The 17,057-nt window shown below is 41.4% G+C and overlaps 1 protein-coding gene across 4 annotated transcripts in view; it reads left to right on the forward strand.

The window, feature by feature from the left end:
* Positions 1-201: 201 nt before the first annotated feature.
* Positions 202-17,057, forward strand: part of ASAP1 (ArfGAP with SH3 domain, ankyrin repeat and PH domain 1) — a 161,977-nt gene continuing 145,121 nt past the window's right edge. For 2 of the 4 annotated variants that reach the window (XM_055798530.1, XM_055798533.1), the window contains exon 1: positions 203-483. The gene's annotated coding sequence lies outside the window, so the exon portion shown is untranslated. Of the gene's footprint in view, positions 484-17,057 lie in introns of all 4 variants that reach the window. The other 2 variants (XM_055798532.1, XM_055798531.1) reach the window with 2 other exon arrangements.

Raw genomic sequence — 17,057 nt, forward strand, 5'->3', positions numbered from 1 at the left:
TTCAGATTTCCTGTCTGAGTGTTTGGATTTCCTGAAATCCCTGCTATCAGTCCAAGTGCTGTCCACTGAGCAGACCTTTTTCTCTTTCTCTTTTTCCACCCCCCACCCCCCCTTCTTTTTTTTTTTCTTTCCTTTTTTTTTCTTTTTTTTTTTTTTTTTTTTTTTTTACTTTGCTCACATGGTAGGTTTTCCTTCCTGCTCTTTTTCCAGTTGTAGTGCCTGTGTCTCCTCACCGGTCAGGACATTTATGGATGCAGATCAACACTCTTAAGACTCCAGAACTCTGAGGATCGCCGCACATTGGATTTCCTTCTTTATTATTATTTTATTTCACTTTATTTTATCATTTTGTGGCAAGAAAACCTGAAGAAACATGCTCTTTTGCAGCTGCCCGTGGAAGAATATGTTTTAGTCTGAGATGAAATAATGGCCTTAAGTTTGAGGACCAAACCTGGAATGGGAATTCAGACTGCCCGCGTCCTGGTGAGTTGCAGCATGTTGGGGCTGAGCGTGGTTGTAATGAGCAGCTCTGAGCCTGGGACAAAGGCTGAGCACGTCCATTCAGTGTGGCTGCTGAGTAAACTGCAAAAAGCAGATGGGTGAAGCTGAAGTTAGGACTTTTTTTTTTCCCACAAAAAAAAACCCCAACCAACCAAACACAAAAGCAAAAAACCCACTGCTGAAGTCCATTTTTAATTCCTAAAAATCCATGCTGCTTTACACCCCAGATAATGTCGAGGCAAACATTACTTTAGCAAAATGTGTAAGGCCAGATTCTGTGAGTCCTTATTCACGTAAGGAACTTTCACTTATGTAAACAACCTCAGTGACTTTACAAAGAGCTCGTGTAAGAAAAGACTTGCAGAATGGGGACCCCACTGCGCAAACTGCAATGCCTCAATCTCAGCAAAAATTAATCTTAAAAGAAAAATGAGAATTTTATGAGTGTCTCTGCATGTTTCCTTGGCCTTTTATGTTTTATTGTTGATCTAGATTTCGGTTTTAAGAGGAATCCATGTGCCAGCTATTTCTCCTATTGTCTCTTAAATAAGTTTGCAAGTAGGAGTGACAATGTATTTCATGCAGCAATGTTCCAGGAGGCCAGAAAGGGGCTTTCTGTTGTTGGAGGGAAAAATGCTGAGTGCTATGCTGCTCTGAATGAACTGGAAAGCTGCATTCAGACGTGAGGCTTAGCTAAGGCTTTAACTTCATTTTTGGATGTGGGAGTCTATGACGGCATTATTCGCCTTAGGTGGTTTTATTTAAACCACGGTCACACATGCAATGAGTTGACTAGTCTCAAAACTAGTGACCCAGCATTTGAAAAGAAAAAGCCTTCTTTCCAGACCTTTTTGAAGCAGATTTTCCTCGCTGGCACCCATGGAAGTGTTGCTGGAGTAAGATGTGGAAGTTAAAGCATCATCACTATTGCAACTTTTGTTCTGTCCCATAGTTGGAGGCTGTGGTTGCGCTGAACATTCCTGAGCTGCTCCTTGGAGCTGCTCCAGGGATTCGATTCTCTAATTTTAGGGGAAAAAAGTTTGATTCAGAAATTGCTTAGATGTTAGGAAACATCTGTAGGAAAAACAGCTTTCTACAGTAATTCTACTTCAGCTCTCATTTTCCTTAGACTATTGAATATGTCCTGAATTCTCGTGTACAACACTGCATGTCAATCAAGAAGAGACTTTAACATTGAATTCTTGGGGTTTAGCAGGACAGAATACTTTCCTTTTTTTTTTTTTTATGCCGATAAAGGGAAGGAGCCATCTTCCAGAGTCTTTACAGAGCTTCCATATCTGAAGTTTTAAACTAATTGCCTGATGTGCCAGCTTTCCACGCAACCCTTTGAATGTGATCCTGCTGCTCTTCTTCAGGGTTTTCTTTGGTATCAGTGGAAGGTTTTTATGAGACCAGCCAGGCCAAACTCTTTTCTGCCTGCAAGCCTTCAACTATTCGGTTTTGCTTACTAACGTGGGGCAACACTGAAAAAGATGGCATTTTATGCATTGAAATGTCAGATCTTGCTGTGTACGCAGGTTTGTACTCTCATTGCAGGGGACTGACCCTCAAAAAAATGAAAGGGAGGACAAGGAACCCGTCACCTGGGTTAGACGGGACCGTGGTGCCCTGCCTTGCAGTTAACATGGAATTTGGTGGTCTGTGGCCACAGATGCGATTAAACTGGCTATAGCAGAAATGTGCTCCTCTCAAAGTTGGCAGAAGAGTCCAAATATCACCAACGATCAGTGAACCACAGAAAATACAGAACACAGATGAGGACTCAGGGGAAATACAAAGACTACCCAAATCTCCTAGCTTTGGAAATTTTGTTGGCTTTCTGATGAGTGCGATGCTTGGGACTGGGTCGATTGTGAGGTTCCCCCCCCCTCCCTTTTTTTGCACGACTGTCAGAACTTTCTGGTTTCAGTCAGGTTGGAAATGCTGTGGGAATAAGTTTTTCTGGTGGTATTTTGGTATTTCCTCTTCTGCTCACACCCAGACCAGGAAGTGCAGAAACACAACCTTCAGCTCATTGTGTACGTGTTTCTTTTTATAAACCTGAATTCTCTTCCCTCCCCCCCTTTTTTTTTTCTTTTTTTTTTTTTTTTCCCTTATCCTGTCCTTATAGCCCTCACATAGGATTAAGATTCTGTTTGATTTAGGCTGGGAATTTTATATTTTTCTTCATATAACTATACCGTGCACTAAATAGTTCTTTAATAAGTGATTACCATATTAGTTTTGAATTATCTAGGTGCAGTATTCCCAATTCAGCTACCCCCAGCTGAGGGAACGGGGGTCATTTAGTCTGGAGAAAAGGAAGCTCAGAGGGGGCCTTATTGCTCTCTACAACTACCTGAAAGGAGGTTGTAGACAGGTGGGGGTAGGTCTCTTCTCCCAAGTAACAAGTGGATGTAAGGATGCTAGAATGAGAGAAAAAGGCCTCAAGTTGTGCTAGGAGAGGTTTAGATTGGATATTAGGAAAAAATTATTCACCAAAAACATTATCAAGCATTGGAACTGGCTGCCCAGGGAAGTGGTTGAGTGACCATCCCTGGAGGTATTTCAAAGACGTATAGACATGGCACTTAGGGACTTGGCAGTGTGGGTTAATGGTTGAACTTGATGATTTTAAAGTCTTTTCCAACATAAATTATTCTATAATTCTATGAATGATGTTAATGTACCAATAACCCCCAGTAGATGTTTCTGCTGGCATTTACCCCTGAACTTTCGGCAGCATAAGAACTAACTGCCTGCTAAGAGCTATCTACTCAGTTGCCTATGAAGAAGTTCTGAAATAGGTCATTTCTTTGGCGTAGCCAACTGGACCATTGAACTCTCTAAGATTAGACCCTTCATACTTCAATGTTCTTTGCCTCCCTCTTTTTCCCTTTCTGCATCAGTGCGGAGGTTCACCTCATGCACCCTCACTCCATGTGTCCAACTTATTCACCGTCATGACTGCCAGTCCTCCTGCCTCTCTTGCTGTTGTTGGCAAGTATGGATAAACAATTCTGACAGGCAGAGTCCTGCAGAGCTAACTTCATACACACAGCAATGTTTCTCTGCTCAGATGATAAATGGACCAGAAGAACTAAACCACTTTCACTGAAGTGTTCCCCATATCCAAAGATTTTAACCCCTCCTTTTCACACTGTGATTTGCAAAAAGCAAAGAATGAAATTTCGTTGCGCACCTGAGCAAAAGGTCACATTTGAATTGAAGCTTTCCCCTCAAGACTTTTTTAGCCACCTTGTAGAGTCTTTAATTGGCCATTTTATAAATGAAAATAAACTTCAAATGGATCTTAAAGTTGTCCCATGGCAAAATGATTATCTATATTTCCACTTGGGTCCACTCTCATGAGTGCTACATGAACAGCTATGCCAACTGTGTTTGGAAACTCTCCCCATGTAGAACTGGGTTTGTGAGACAATTTCCTCCTCAGCAGCTTCATACTCCTCAAAAATAAGAGGAAATGCAAGCAAACGGAAGTTAATTTATTTCACTAAAAACCTCTGTAATTTAAGAAGATTTAAGTAAAGGCAGTGGCATTACTGAGGGGTTTTGAGCTCTGTGCTTGTTTGGGGGTATTTTTTTTTTTTCATTGCTCGTTTCTCTAAGTCTCCCTCTTGGGCTTTGGGGAGCTGCAGTGTTTCAGAGAGAGGGCACGAGGTGGGGGAGGGAATGACAGGATGGTTCATTACTGCAGACACCAGCTAGCTGCAGGGCTCAGCCTGGACCTCCTATCGCTCTCCTCCGTGTGGTACCCATGAGCCAAGCTCCATCTATGCTGAACCGGGTCCTCTCTTGGTCCTCCCTGAACGTCAAAGCCAGGTTTAGTCCCGCCAAGAGGCAGTGATGCTTTTCGTGTATCCTCCTTTATCTCGGCTGGAGTTAACAAAATCCATCTGTCTTTATGAGTCAGCAGAAAAGTATTCGGCTTTTATAAGAGTTAAGGGACATGGGATAGGGCAATGTCAAAGTGCAGAAGTCTTCCCCTGGCTCAGCATTTGTACGGCATGCACAGAGAGGTCACGTTTTCAGTTCACATTCACGAGACAAGCTGATTTACACCAGCAGAGGACTTGGCCCACAACATACATGGCCACAGCTGTTGAACAAGGCTCCTTTCATCAGCGGTAAACGTGAACAAATGTGCAAATGGCAACAACCAGCACGCACCATGACACAGCGGCTGCTAGCAGTTTGGAAAAGTCGAAAGAAAACTATTTTCTTCTCATCAAAAGCAAAATAAGGAAACCTCCCCCCTCCCCTTCCGCCCCCACCGCTGCCACCCTGGCTCAAGCAAGTTGATCCGTAGGTATTTGTGTGGGGGTTTGTTCTCGGTGGTTAACCACATAACAATTTGAAGCATGTGGCTAACTCAAAAGAAACTGCCTGTAAACGTTTGCAGACTGCAATTGTGTTAGGGAGAGCAAAGCCCTGGCCGGGGGCTGCTGGCTGCCCTGGGGGCTGCAGCAGAAAGCCCTGAACATCCCACAGCAAGGTCCCACAAAGAGGGAAAGCCCGCTGACTTTATTTATAGGAGCTTCTCCTCTTGCTGATGTTCTGCATCCAGGGCCAGATGTTCCCCACCTCCTGTTTCATGTCTTTGGTGTGTCAGGGCGAAATACCTGGCAGGAAACAAAACAGAGAGAAAAGGGGTGGCTATGAGGAGGAGGGCGTTTTGGCACACAGCTTTCATAAATACAGATGGAGGAAAAAAACCAAAACATTAGAGAAGCTCTGCTGCGAAGCCGAGCCTGACTGGGACCATTGGGCAATCCGCGGGGAAGGTGGTGCAAGGCGAGTGGTGTGGGGCTGGAGAGCCAGGCTCTGGGGAGGGTGGCAAGGAGCAACCCTACTCAGGGTGGTAAAACACCCCCTTCGAGCTCTTCCACCCCTCAAACCTGAATTTTTTGGGCAGGGAAGAAGGTCTGGAGGGAGTGTATGTGTGAAAAAGACATGAGCAGTCATGCTTGTGTGGGTAAAGACCCCAACACCTGCATGGTGCCATGGTGTCTGTTATCACAGAGCCATGGGGCTATACCAACATCCAGTTTTAAAGCAGTTTGGGCTTAAAGAAATCGATGAAACTGAAGATTGCAACATCTCCCCATGCGAGGAGATGCCTGTGAGACATTCTGCAAGTGGTTTGTGACTCCCAAAGGTTTTTTAATTTCCACCAGTTTCCAGTGCATCCTTAGTCTGTGATTAGGGGAGCTTCTCCTTGGCTACAAACAGACACGCTCCTAAGTGTTCATTGTGCAAATAAAATAGTGCAATTAATCTCCTTTGCCCATCAGTGAGCCTCATTGGTAATTCAGTAGTAAAAATACCATATCTGTACAGTCACCAGAGTGGCCCCTGATCTAGGAAAGCAAATGATTTTGGAGTGTGGCCTTAAGGTTGAAAATTCAACCTGCTTTGGTGAAAGGGCAAATAAGGCCTTGCCAAGTCTTCTCTCTTGGTTACAGCGGCTGGAGCTGTGGCCTTGTGGCATGGGGATGGGGTAGGATTGCTGTGAGAAACCAAGCTGTGCCCCAGAGTCCTGGAAGAATCTGCAACCACATGCATTTCTCTGTATCGATTATCCAGTTGTTGGAGAAAAGTAATCAGCTTTTAGACAGCCGTGGGCTTGCCACCTGCTGGCACCGAATTACAGCGTGGCCACAGGCAAGTCATGGCATGGCACTACCCAGACCAGCAGCAGAAGAAGCATGGATGGCTCCTGCTTTGGTCCTGTTCATCTCTGGAATAGCCAGAAGGGAGCACGTAAGTAGGACATGCAGGGCACATAGTTGATGTGCTCCTCAAAACTACTGGGGTAAGAAGAGGGACATGTCTCCTGCTAAGGCTGGCACAGCTGCACAGCCTTTTTGCAGCAGTTGGCCAAATGCATAGAAAGCAATTTTGTTCTGGCCAGAACTGCCAGCCAAAGGGGCAGCAGGATGTTTCAGGCCCTAGGACAAGCCGTATGGTATCTAGAGTCATAATAGCACCAAGCCCTTAGCATAATACTAGGGTTCTACCTAAGATAAAACCATCTGAGCCAACACTTCAAGATCCTGTCTCCAGCAGTGACTGATGTGTAGGATGCAAGAGTGGAACAGGGAGGACATGTAGCAGTATTTCCCCAGATTATGGCCCCAGCTTTCCAGGATCTCACCTGGTGGATTTTTTGAGTCAGAGCTCGTATGTAGTATGTTCTTGTCCTGCAGGTATTTGCAACATGATTTTGTACACTTTTTTCTACTTAAACAAATAGACATTTTAAGCGTTCATTAAAAAAAAAGGCTTATATGGGTACAACAAATCGGTAGAGAAGAACGGGTAAATACATGGAGAATTTTGTCCTTAATTTACAGCTATTAAACCATTACTGACAGAAAGGGTCCAACCCTGCTCTCCTATCTGATTTATAGTAATGCTACAAACTGAATTTTGTGGAAATATTCCAGGTAAACAAGATCTATGCCAGCACCATGGAACTCTTAACGTTTATTTTACATAATTTAGTGTGGAACTATATTGCTGCTTTCTTTCTGCATTCAAATCCAAGCAGTTCGCTAGTCACCTAAATTAATATGCTTACTGATGTAATCATTTACCTAATGGTATATTTGTCACAAAATGTGTTAAGACTGCATTCTCTGCTGATGTAGGATACTGGCTCCATCCATCTGATCAGAGACAGGTTGTAGTTGCATATCCTTTAATAATTATTTCAGCAGCTGTCCTTTTATTCCTGTTCATAATTAGTAGCTGAGCACTTAGCAAAGCTTGTCAGGATCAGAAACTCCTACAATTCAGTAGTTATCTGTATTCATGAACAAAGAGGATCTCTCCCTTGTTAGAATTATTTCTGAAGGTATTTTATAAAAACTAAAGAGTACCAGAATTCTACATTAAATGTAGAGCTTTCAAATTAATATCAACCAGCAGGGTATAATTTTGATCTTACACCTGTCCTAAATTAATGTCACAATCTGACTCCAGATTAAACAAATGGTAAGATAGGTCATAGCCTATCTCACGAGTCATTTAAACTTCATCATTTTTATGTTCTATGTTTATGAAATTGTGGTTGAGAAGGAGCTGTCATGTTCATGTGTTGACCAGGAAGGGGTTAAAAACCTACTTCCGACCCAAGATGATCTACAATTGCTATTTATTCTCGCTACCTAGACAGGCAAATGGGATTTGTCTCAGTTGAAACAAATTTCCTCTACCACTGAGAATATTAGACTTACAGGGTGTCAGTAGCAGCAGGAACAAGGATAAAAAGGTGATTGTAAGCCATGTTTTGCTCCTGTATGCTGGAGCCATACGACAGCCTACCTGACACCTGGTCTGAATTAGAAAAATCTCTTGGCTGTTGAGATTTATGGTTTTCTTCCCAAAGTTCCTAGGAAGCTCAGAACAGTAATTATGCAGCCCCTCCTATAGGGTGGTATATACATGTATGCACGTGGTATATCATAAACTCCTATGCTTCGGCCCTTCTGTTGCCTTGAAGTGTAGGCAACAGCCTGGCTGCAAGGTTCCTCTTCAGCCAGAATCCTCCTTCCCCAAGAATCATTTCCAACACTAACTATGTCCATTTTAAGACTGTTTCGTTTCCTTCTCAAGGCTGGGATCTGCAATAAGCCCACGTCCCGTCAGACATATTGGCAGTGTCCTAAGCAAAGTCCTCCAATTGCTACAGCTTCAGCAAGAGAGGTAGACTTCCAAGTAAACTCCTACAATAGATTTGCACCATTAAACCCATCAGGCACAAGAGGGAACATGACCCCAACCAATGATACCAAGTTTAGCATGGCCCTAAGGAAAACAAAGACTCTTACACAACACTTTTTCACAATGCTGGATACTGAAGAACACATTATTATTTAAGGGAACTTTATTCATGTTGTGATTTACATTCCAGGAGAAAAAAAGAACTTATTTAATGCAAATTCAGAACATTTAAATGGAGTCTAAATGATGTGTTACTGAGAACTGTGCAATATTTGTAGCCTGGTCTCTATGAGTGAGGCTGAGGCAATTGCACTGTGTGTGCATGTGTCCCCCCAAGACTTTGAACCCCTCTCAACCAAGACAGGTGGAGGAACAGAAGTCTCAAGTGCTCCTATACATTTTGTAAAAACAGGCAGATGGCTAGAAGAAAAAAAACCAATGTTTGAAACCTCTGACTATCTCCTTCCCAAGGGAGAAGCCACAACTACTGTAAGACAAAAAGTGAATTTCCATGAGTGCAGCGCTGTGCTCACCACGACCTGGGGGAAAAGCTTCCACAGGCATTTGCCCTTCAGGGCTGCCTGTGTGGGGTTTCAGCGCTCCCAAGTCCTCTTGGTGTTCATGCAAACCTGCATGTACCCGCGTAGCTTCAGAAGCGGTAACAGTCAGGAGAAAGACACCTGTTGTTATTTATCCCAGTGCTTAAATTCTCTCTCCTTGGAAGAAAGACCTTCTTGCAATATCACAAGCCATTAAACTGCCATGTTAATGCAAAAAATGTTTCCTGGGGATAATAATATCCTGACATCAGTATTGTTTGCATACTAGTGCTGGCTGCTAGTACAGTGGCAACATTTTGCTTAGACAAGCGATACCAGGAGAGGACTGTTTGTTAAAGCAGGCCATTGTAGATAAAAGCTTAAATCAGTAATTTTCAAAAGCTGCTTGCCTAAAATTCAGAGCCTTAGCTCGTAACAAAGTCCTGGATAAATCACTTCAGTGTCCTTTCGAAAGTGACATCGGTTATTTCAGTCCACTAATTAGGGTTTTGGTAGGCAAGAGTTCTGCGCTTCCTCTTGAGTCTCCCAGTGCAGGACAGTGTATCTCAGTCTTGAGCTGCAGAACACTTGATTTTATAATTAAAGGCCCTTTCTAAATAGAAATCATCAGCTGGGCAGACAGTTAATTTGCATCTTGGAGAAAGGCACTGGGCTCCCTCCAGTATGTGAACTGAGATGGGAAAGAAGCTCAGATCCCCAGAAAGGGCAGGTTAGTGCTTTCTCTCCTTGGCACCTCCAGCCATCTGCAATGTATATTGGTTTACCAGGTTTGGCAGGAGATGAGTGGTGGTCACCAGAACTGAGTAGTGATATCCAGCTCCTACTCCAGATGCAAACTGCGGCGGGCTTTGCTCTGGTTCCCACAGATACAATGTGGGAGCACAGTGACCAGGCAGCATCTGCATGAACGCTGGCAACACCCTCTGATTTCGACAGTAGTTATCACGAGAAAATATGTTTCTGCTTTGTCCTTCCCTGTGCATGACAAAAACAAGCAAGATATTTGTTTCCAAAAAATGAAATAGGTTCATTCTGGAATGTGCTGGGCAGATCAGGTTCTTCTAAGTACTGAAGGATGCAAATGTGGGATTTCAACATTTTTACGCCCTCCCAGGATATTTGTGCAATATTAATTGTGTCAGTTACTGCAGTGTTTTTGCAGCAAACAGTAGACCTGATGTAAGGAAACCTGGCCTCGTTTGTGCTGTTAAGATAGTCTTTCTTAGAAGCAGAAGCTATTTGCAAGATCATAATTTCCCTCACAGATACTATTTTTAATTGGGGAAGAGTTCTCTCAGAGGAGTAATAGTCTTACTTCTGTTCACATTTGATCAGGAGATCAAGAAAAAGAGGATGTGAGCAACTGCTTCTCTAAGTAATAATGAACAGAGAGCTGTGCAGTAAATCATAATGTGCAATACAATAAGAAGCAAAATTTGGCTGGAGATTAATGACTGGAATGGGACTTACTGAATTAAATCGGATCAGATGTTCCCTGGAAAAAATCTTGAGTTAGATTCACAGTGCTCTGTAGTTTTGGTTTTGTTTTTCACAAAGGAAGATTTAACTTGATTGTTTTGTAACAACTAACAATTTCGAGGCCTTGCAGAGTGGTTGTAGGGGCCTTCAGGAGAAGACAGGCGTTGCCTGGGAATCTTGGTCCCGCTCAGGCAGAGGAGGGAACTGACCACGGAGCCTCCCCAGCACACAATGCCACTAACTGCTCAGGTGTTAACAGGGGGCATTGTATTTTTACAAGATATGAAGGGCTGGCTTTACTTCCCACCTCCAGGCGCAGATTCATGATTACAGGTCTGCTACCGAGGCAGACAGCCCTGCATTCCCAAAGGCTGTCATCAGAGCCCAGTTGCAACTCTTGTGTTCCTTGTCAGGTGGTTTAGGTGCCTCCTTCTTGCTGTGTCTTTTTCTGTGAACACCCTTTTAAGTGTCCCAGCCTTCCAGATGCTGGATAAAGAGACATATAGGCAGCTGACTCAGGCTTTTGAATTTTCCCAAGGACTAAGGCATCCAAACCTACACTTTGCTTGGTGTTTCAGTGCCAGATTTGCTTGTGACTCCAACCTCAAGCAGCAGAATGTTTGTGCTCCTAGCACTGTTCACTGAAGAAATCAACTTAAAACTGTAAACCAATGACAGAGACTGACATTTCCCATGGCTGTTGGTGTTTTTTCCCATCAGAGATGTCTCTTGTTTTGTCAAGATCCAGATTCAGTTCCCAAGTATATCAGAGGAAGGAAACTAAAGCTGCATGACCACTGATCATGCTGGAGATACCGAAACTCTTTCCCCCTCTAATTAATTTTATTTGCTGAACTGAAACAGATCCATAATATGACAGATAGAAAGGCCCACACTGGTAGGCACAATGCTGAAGGTAACACACACACCTGCCTTCTCGTCTGCTCTCAGGCACCGGGCAGCAATTCAGCATTGGGTTTAGTGACTTTGCCTTATTAACTCGGTTTCCTTAGGCTTTTGTAAAAAATGGACTTAACAACAGTTGCCTAGAGCCAGAAGAAGAAAAGCAAGGCTACATTATTAAAACCCAGAATGCAATACCATTTTAAAATTCATCAAAGTGCTCAGAACAAGCTCTCCAGAGATTGAGGACTTAGTCATCCCAGGTTTCTCCATCTCATTTAGATAATTGCCCCTTGAAATAGTTGTTTTTCTCTTTTTTTTTTTAACACTGCCACTTGGCAAGTATTCACTGAGCAGGCAGCTCAGCTCCACAGCTGCAGAGGGGCAGAAGAAACCTCAAGATTCCCACCATGCACATCTCTGCTTTCTATAATGTGAGCCAACCATATCCGAGGGCATGCAAAACAGTCATCTCACTGTCACTTGACAAGATGTTAGCAACTCATTAGCCAGTTTAAATAATTAATACACTGGTAAAATTAATTTATTTATGAAGTGATTTGTTAAATAATAGGAGATGTTTAGAGAGTGTAATGTGTGAGTTATTCAGTATTTTTAAATACCACCAGGGCCTGGAGACACTCAGTCTCAGTACTTTCCCACCTTCTTGACAATGGTATGATTTGATTCCTTCTGTCTCAGTATAAATTCATGCTGTCAGCACAAAAGGCAGTCCAAGGAATGTCACATCAAGCTTGATCAGGAAACTGATAAAAATGAAAATGAAAAAAGGAAGTTATTTTTCAGCTGTATCATTCTTCTCTTGTTAAAAATATACTTATAGTACACCATACAATTTTGTTGTATTTTATTTGTGTAACTTCTTCTATGCAAGAAAATCTAAAGATCATTACAACTTCCCATTAGATTGCCAGCATAAAGTATGTCAGCATCCACATTAGTGCACCAATAGGTTTTTTTTTCTAGGCATTTCCATTAGAAGTTTCTTTTTTTATTATTTGTTTTCTTCCTCCTGGCACTTCTTGAATGTGCAATTAGAGGTATGGTTTTGTATCTGCCCATAGCATGTTTCAGGCGGAAATAAGACGGCCCTGCCACAACACACTTAGGGCATGCAGCAACTTTGGGGTAGGTGTCTACCTCTGGGCTCAGCACCCTAGTCTCTCTCTTTTAGTCAGTAGAATGAAAGAGGCAGTTTAGACTGTGATTCATCTGACCTTTGTAGACATCCACTTTAGCATCTCAGTTTTAGACATCTACTTTTGTAGGATGAGGTGAGCTGCAACCTAGTTTCAGTTGTCTGTATTGACTGTATCATCAATAATGATAGAGCCCAGGCAAAGACACTTTGTCAGATATATTCCACTTTTACAGTCTAAAAGTTGAGTCAGAGCTTACTACAGTGGATGTAAAGAATGCCATTTACATTGGATTGAGTTTGGATCAAGTTTTAAAGGCTGTGTTCTGTCACTTACTTTGAGTTGATCTCATTTTTCTATGTAGATAGTACTTATGATTTCAAAAAGCATGCTCATGGGTCTGGGAATGACTCACTGTAGGGGTAGAAACAGACTTGAAGAACAAAAGAGTATATTTAGGAACATCTTTGTATTCCTTTATTGAGGTTTCAATGTGCCTTGTATTTTGGGATATTCTGTAGAGATGCTTTGAACGTTCTGCACTCAGCTGAAGGACAGGATGGCTAGCAGTATTATATCAGCCAAAATATGTGACATTTTCACAGGGCTGCTAAGTAGGAGAGTGGTACTACTTGGTACACGTTGAAGAGGAAGGCATGTAAAACACAGCACTTTGAAGGGCAGAACAGTACCAAGACAAAAGGGGCTGGCAGAAGGCACTGTGGAGTCATCCTTGTGATGAAAGACTGGCTCTGTACTTGAGACATCAGACTGAAGATGAGCACATCGGGCTCTGGTTCGTGGCAGAAGCCACAGTCTGGGGTCTCACGTACAGAGCCAGTCTTTCATACAATATAGAGCCATCCTACAAATATCTATGGAATCTATTCATCAGGTTCTGTGAGGTGTTCAGACAAAGGGCAATGAAAACCTTACTAGTGCCTGACTAATCAATGAGGGGTAGAAGCAGGAGGTGTGCTGTTTGCTTTGCTTGAGAGCTGCCAACACAGAAAAGCTGCTGTAGGAAGGACACGGAAAGTTCAGACACACCAGACTTTTCACGCAGAGACAAGTTGATCTTCAGCACAGCTATGCCAGGTTTAGTTTCTGATTTTTATAATGACTCCTTCCTAAAAATACATCCAGCACATGGCTGATACTGAATACAGCCCACAGTCAGTGGCTATTAAGTGGGGGCAGTGACAAGAGGACTTGATGTTGCATTCAGATTACATTATTAATCTATTATTTATATACTGTGTACAGGCTATTTTGCTATAGACTATGTACTGAGTAAATTAAGCAGTGACTAACCTTACAGAGAAGATGGGAAGCACTCTCATGTGTTATTAGCCCCTGAAAGTCCTCAGAAGTGGCTTGTAAGTAACTCAGAAATGTTGGACTGTGGATGGCAGCCTTGTCATCAAATATAAAATAATACCCTTGATGAGATCAGTGAAAGCTCTCCAGAGGTCTGAAGCTGGGCAGCAGACATTCTGATTAGCTGCTCTCTCCACAAAATGAAAATTCTTCCTTGAGCCCAAGAAACAGATGATGGATACAGTCAGGAGTGATAAAAAGGTCACTCTTAAGTGGATACAAGGAGATTTAACTCACAATACGATCATCCTGAAGCCCATAGACAAATAACAAAAGACAGGCTTCAAAGACTAGAGTCCTTCAGTCTAAGTACTTACACAAATCTCTTTGCCGTATATCTGTGTTTTAAAGAAAATTTACCTTTTAATGACACTGCTGAAAATTACCAAACAAGTACACTTAAGCCCTCTGGCCCTCTACAGCAATGTGTCGTAACAACACACAGTGGTGATATATTACAAAATTTGAGTCTTAGAATTATCATGTTTTGCAGCATGAATTCTAAACCACATTTAAGCTGTCCAGTGTAACTATTCTATATCATTTGCACAGCCAATACATCTTACTGTGATCATTTCATAATCATATGATGATCATTACAGATGAGGATAGCGAACTAATTCCTCTGCTAACAGTAATGCCATCTCCTAAAACTAGATTGTTTTTTATTCAGTTGTTATTTCTAAAAGTACTGGCCATGAAACTATCTGAATTTTAAGTTGATTTTCCATACATATTCAAACACATAGGTATTTCAAGATCAGTGGAAGAAAGCTGATACTTTGCCAGTACATTTAAAAGTTCAGTGGAATGACCTGAGGATTAATAACCCTCTCAGCCTGCCATCAATCCAGTGTAAAACACTGGTATGGCTAATTCCAGGCACTATTCATAAAGAATCAGAGAAAAGTAATGCAATTTATGCCAACCAGTATGTATTTAAGAAAAATATATTTTATTTCAAGAAAGCTATCTTAATTTTTTTGAGGTTTTACATTTTCCTGATTAAAAAATAAAAATAAAAATCTATACTATTGATGCCATACTTATGAACTTTGGTAGAACTTTGGGCACCAAACAAAATCCTGATTAAGAAATTAGAGTTATCTAAAGTCATCACTGTAATTATTTAATAGATTAAAAACTGAGCAATTGACATTTCTTAGAAACCATTATAAATAGGGACTCATCATCAAGAGGATGTCAGTCAGCTCTTCAGGGTCACTCCTGAGCTCTGTGCTGAGTTAGTACAATTCAGTGATGGCTTTTCCATTATTGCTTCTTTCAAGATTCAGCTCGTGCCTATAGGCACACTAGTATTTTGATTGTGTATTTTTATGGAAGCGCGGAAAACACATACAGCTAACGTATGAGGTCAGGACAGAGCTTCTGTTGCTTAGGACATACTAAAATCAAGCTGGAGGTGACTTGTCCACAGGCAAATATCCTTGGATTTGCTTCACTGAAGTTTGTTAGACCACATCCTAATAGCGTTACCCAAATCATGGATTAAGGTGATGCTGAAGAATGTATGTTTCGTCACATCCTGTTTGGATTATATCAATGCAGATACAAACAGAACAAGCAGATTTTGGCACAAAATGAAAGACATCTTCTTTAATCTCACACTTATTCCAGAACACGCCAGTTATCACATGGACTGAGTAATTGAATTCTATATTTTGCCCATGAAAATAGTTTCAATAGCCTTTGAAAAAATATGATTTTGAAGACAATCTTTACATTTGTAAGATATGCTTTTGAACAGAATATAGATAGAGCAATGATTTGATTCCCTGTAGTTCAAATAACCAGCTTAATTTTTTCATTTGCAGGAAATAAGATTTCTTCTACCTGCTTTACTTTAAAACTAGGACATTGGGATATAAAGGCTTTCTGCTCAGTCATTAGCTGTAAATTGCAGAATGAAGCAGTACCCTACAGCATTTCCAGATGAAGTAGTCTGTTTATACAGAAAGCACAAGAGCTATAATTACTACATGATCACATTTGTATATCAAGGTCAGAATTCTGTGATTCACGCTATTGTTTGGACATAAAGGGAGTTGATTTTCAGCATGGTGGTGTACAACTACTATTATTGTTACATCAGTGACTGTAGAAACAATATTAACTTTTGCTTGTTTGAGTTTTTGTAGTTAGGTTAACTCCAGTTCAGGCATACATGAAAACTGGCTGGTTAATACTTGTCCTAAAATATTCGTTAGACGTGCAAAATATGTATTTATATTAATGTTATTCAGGTTGTGTATTCTATTATGAAAGCAAAAATCCTCCACAATAAAAAGCAAACTAAAATAGGTCATTAAATGACTTACGCATGAAATCACACAGAGTGTAAGCAATATCAAATGCAAGTAATAAGATTGCAAGAGTGTTTCCTGATCTTTTCCTTCCCTCTGCAAAATCCATGCATAAGGTTTGTCTTCTTACTATTATCCAGTATATTGGCGATTTTTGTATTCTGTTCCTGAGAATCCATTGGCTTTCTACACTATTTAACCAGTTCTAAAAGCTTAAAAATACAGGGATTCAACACATTATACTTACTAGTTAAGAGCTAGGATTAGTCAAGCACTTAGATTGTACCAATTATTTCACTATGATTGTGTGTATTTATCATCAGGCACAAGAACAGATTATTTCCTCATGGACTAATAGAATCTGCTATTGTATTATTATATTGTATTTAAGTGTCACCCAGCTGCCATTAATGTCGCTCTGTTCTCAGTTAGGCCTCTTTCTTACCTAAGCCCCAACTAGTCTTTCTCTTTTGAAGTGTAGGTGTCCCTAGGTAAAAAGCAATCATATTTCCACAGGTTTTCCTTGTTCCCTGTCTGTTCCGGGGTTTTACATTTCCTATTCACTCCCCACCCCCACTCACATACTGCCTTACATAAATCTGAGAGCATTACTTTCTCATTGCCAAAGATGGTTAGGAAGCACTGTTTTTCTGGGGTTTTTTTGGGGGGTGAGAAACAAAGCCAAGATGCCATCTTGACACAGACAAAATTTGTCCTTGGGTCAAGAGTTCCATGAGGCTCTCTTTAGCCTCAGAAGACTCTACCCAGACAAAACATTCACATGGGCATAAGGTTTGAGGAGTTTGCCATCTGAATGATACCCTAATAACTTGTCCAAGTTGAACCCACATGAGCATAAGCATCACCGGGCCACCTTTCTTCTCTCTAGGAGAGCCACATATGTTTCCTTTGTAGTGTTATTTCTCATCAATCAATCCTGATAACTTCAACCAGCTTGATTTCTTTATAAATAATTTTCTGGATTTCTTTCATATTTCATT

Source organism: Falco peregrinus, chromosome 3, assembly GCF_023634155.1.
Source record: "Falco peregrinus isolate bFalPer1 chromosome 3, bFalPer1.pri, whole genome shotgun sequence".
Taxonomy (NCBI): Eukaryota; Metazoa; Chordata; class Aves; order Falconiformes; family Falconidae; genus Falco; species Falco peregrinus.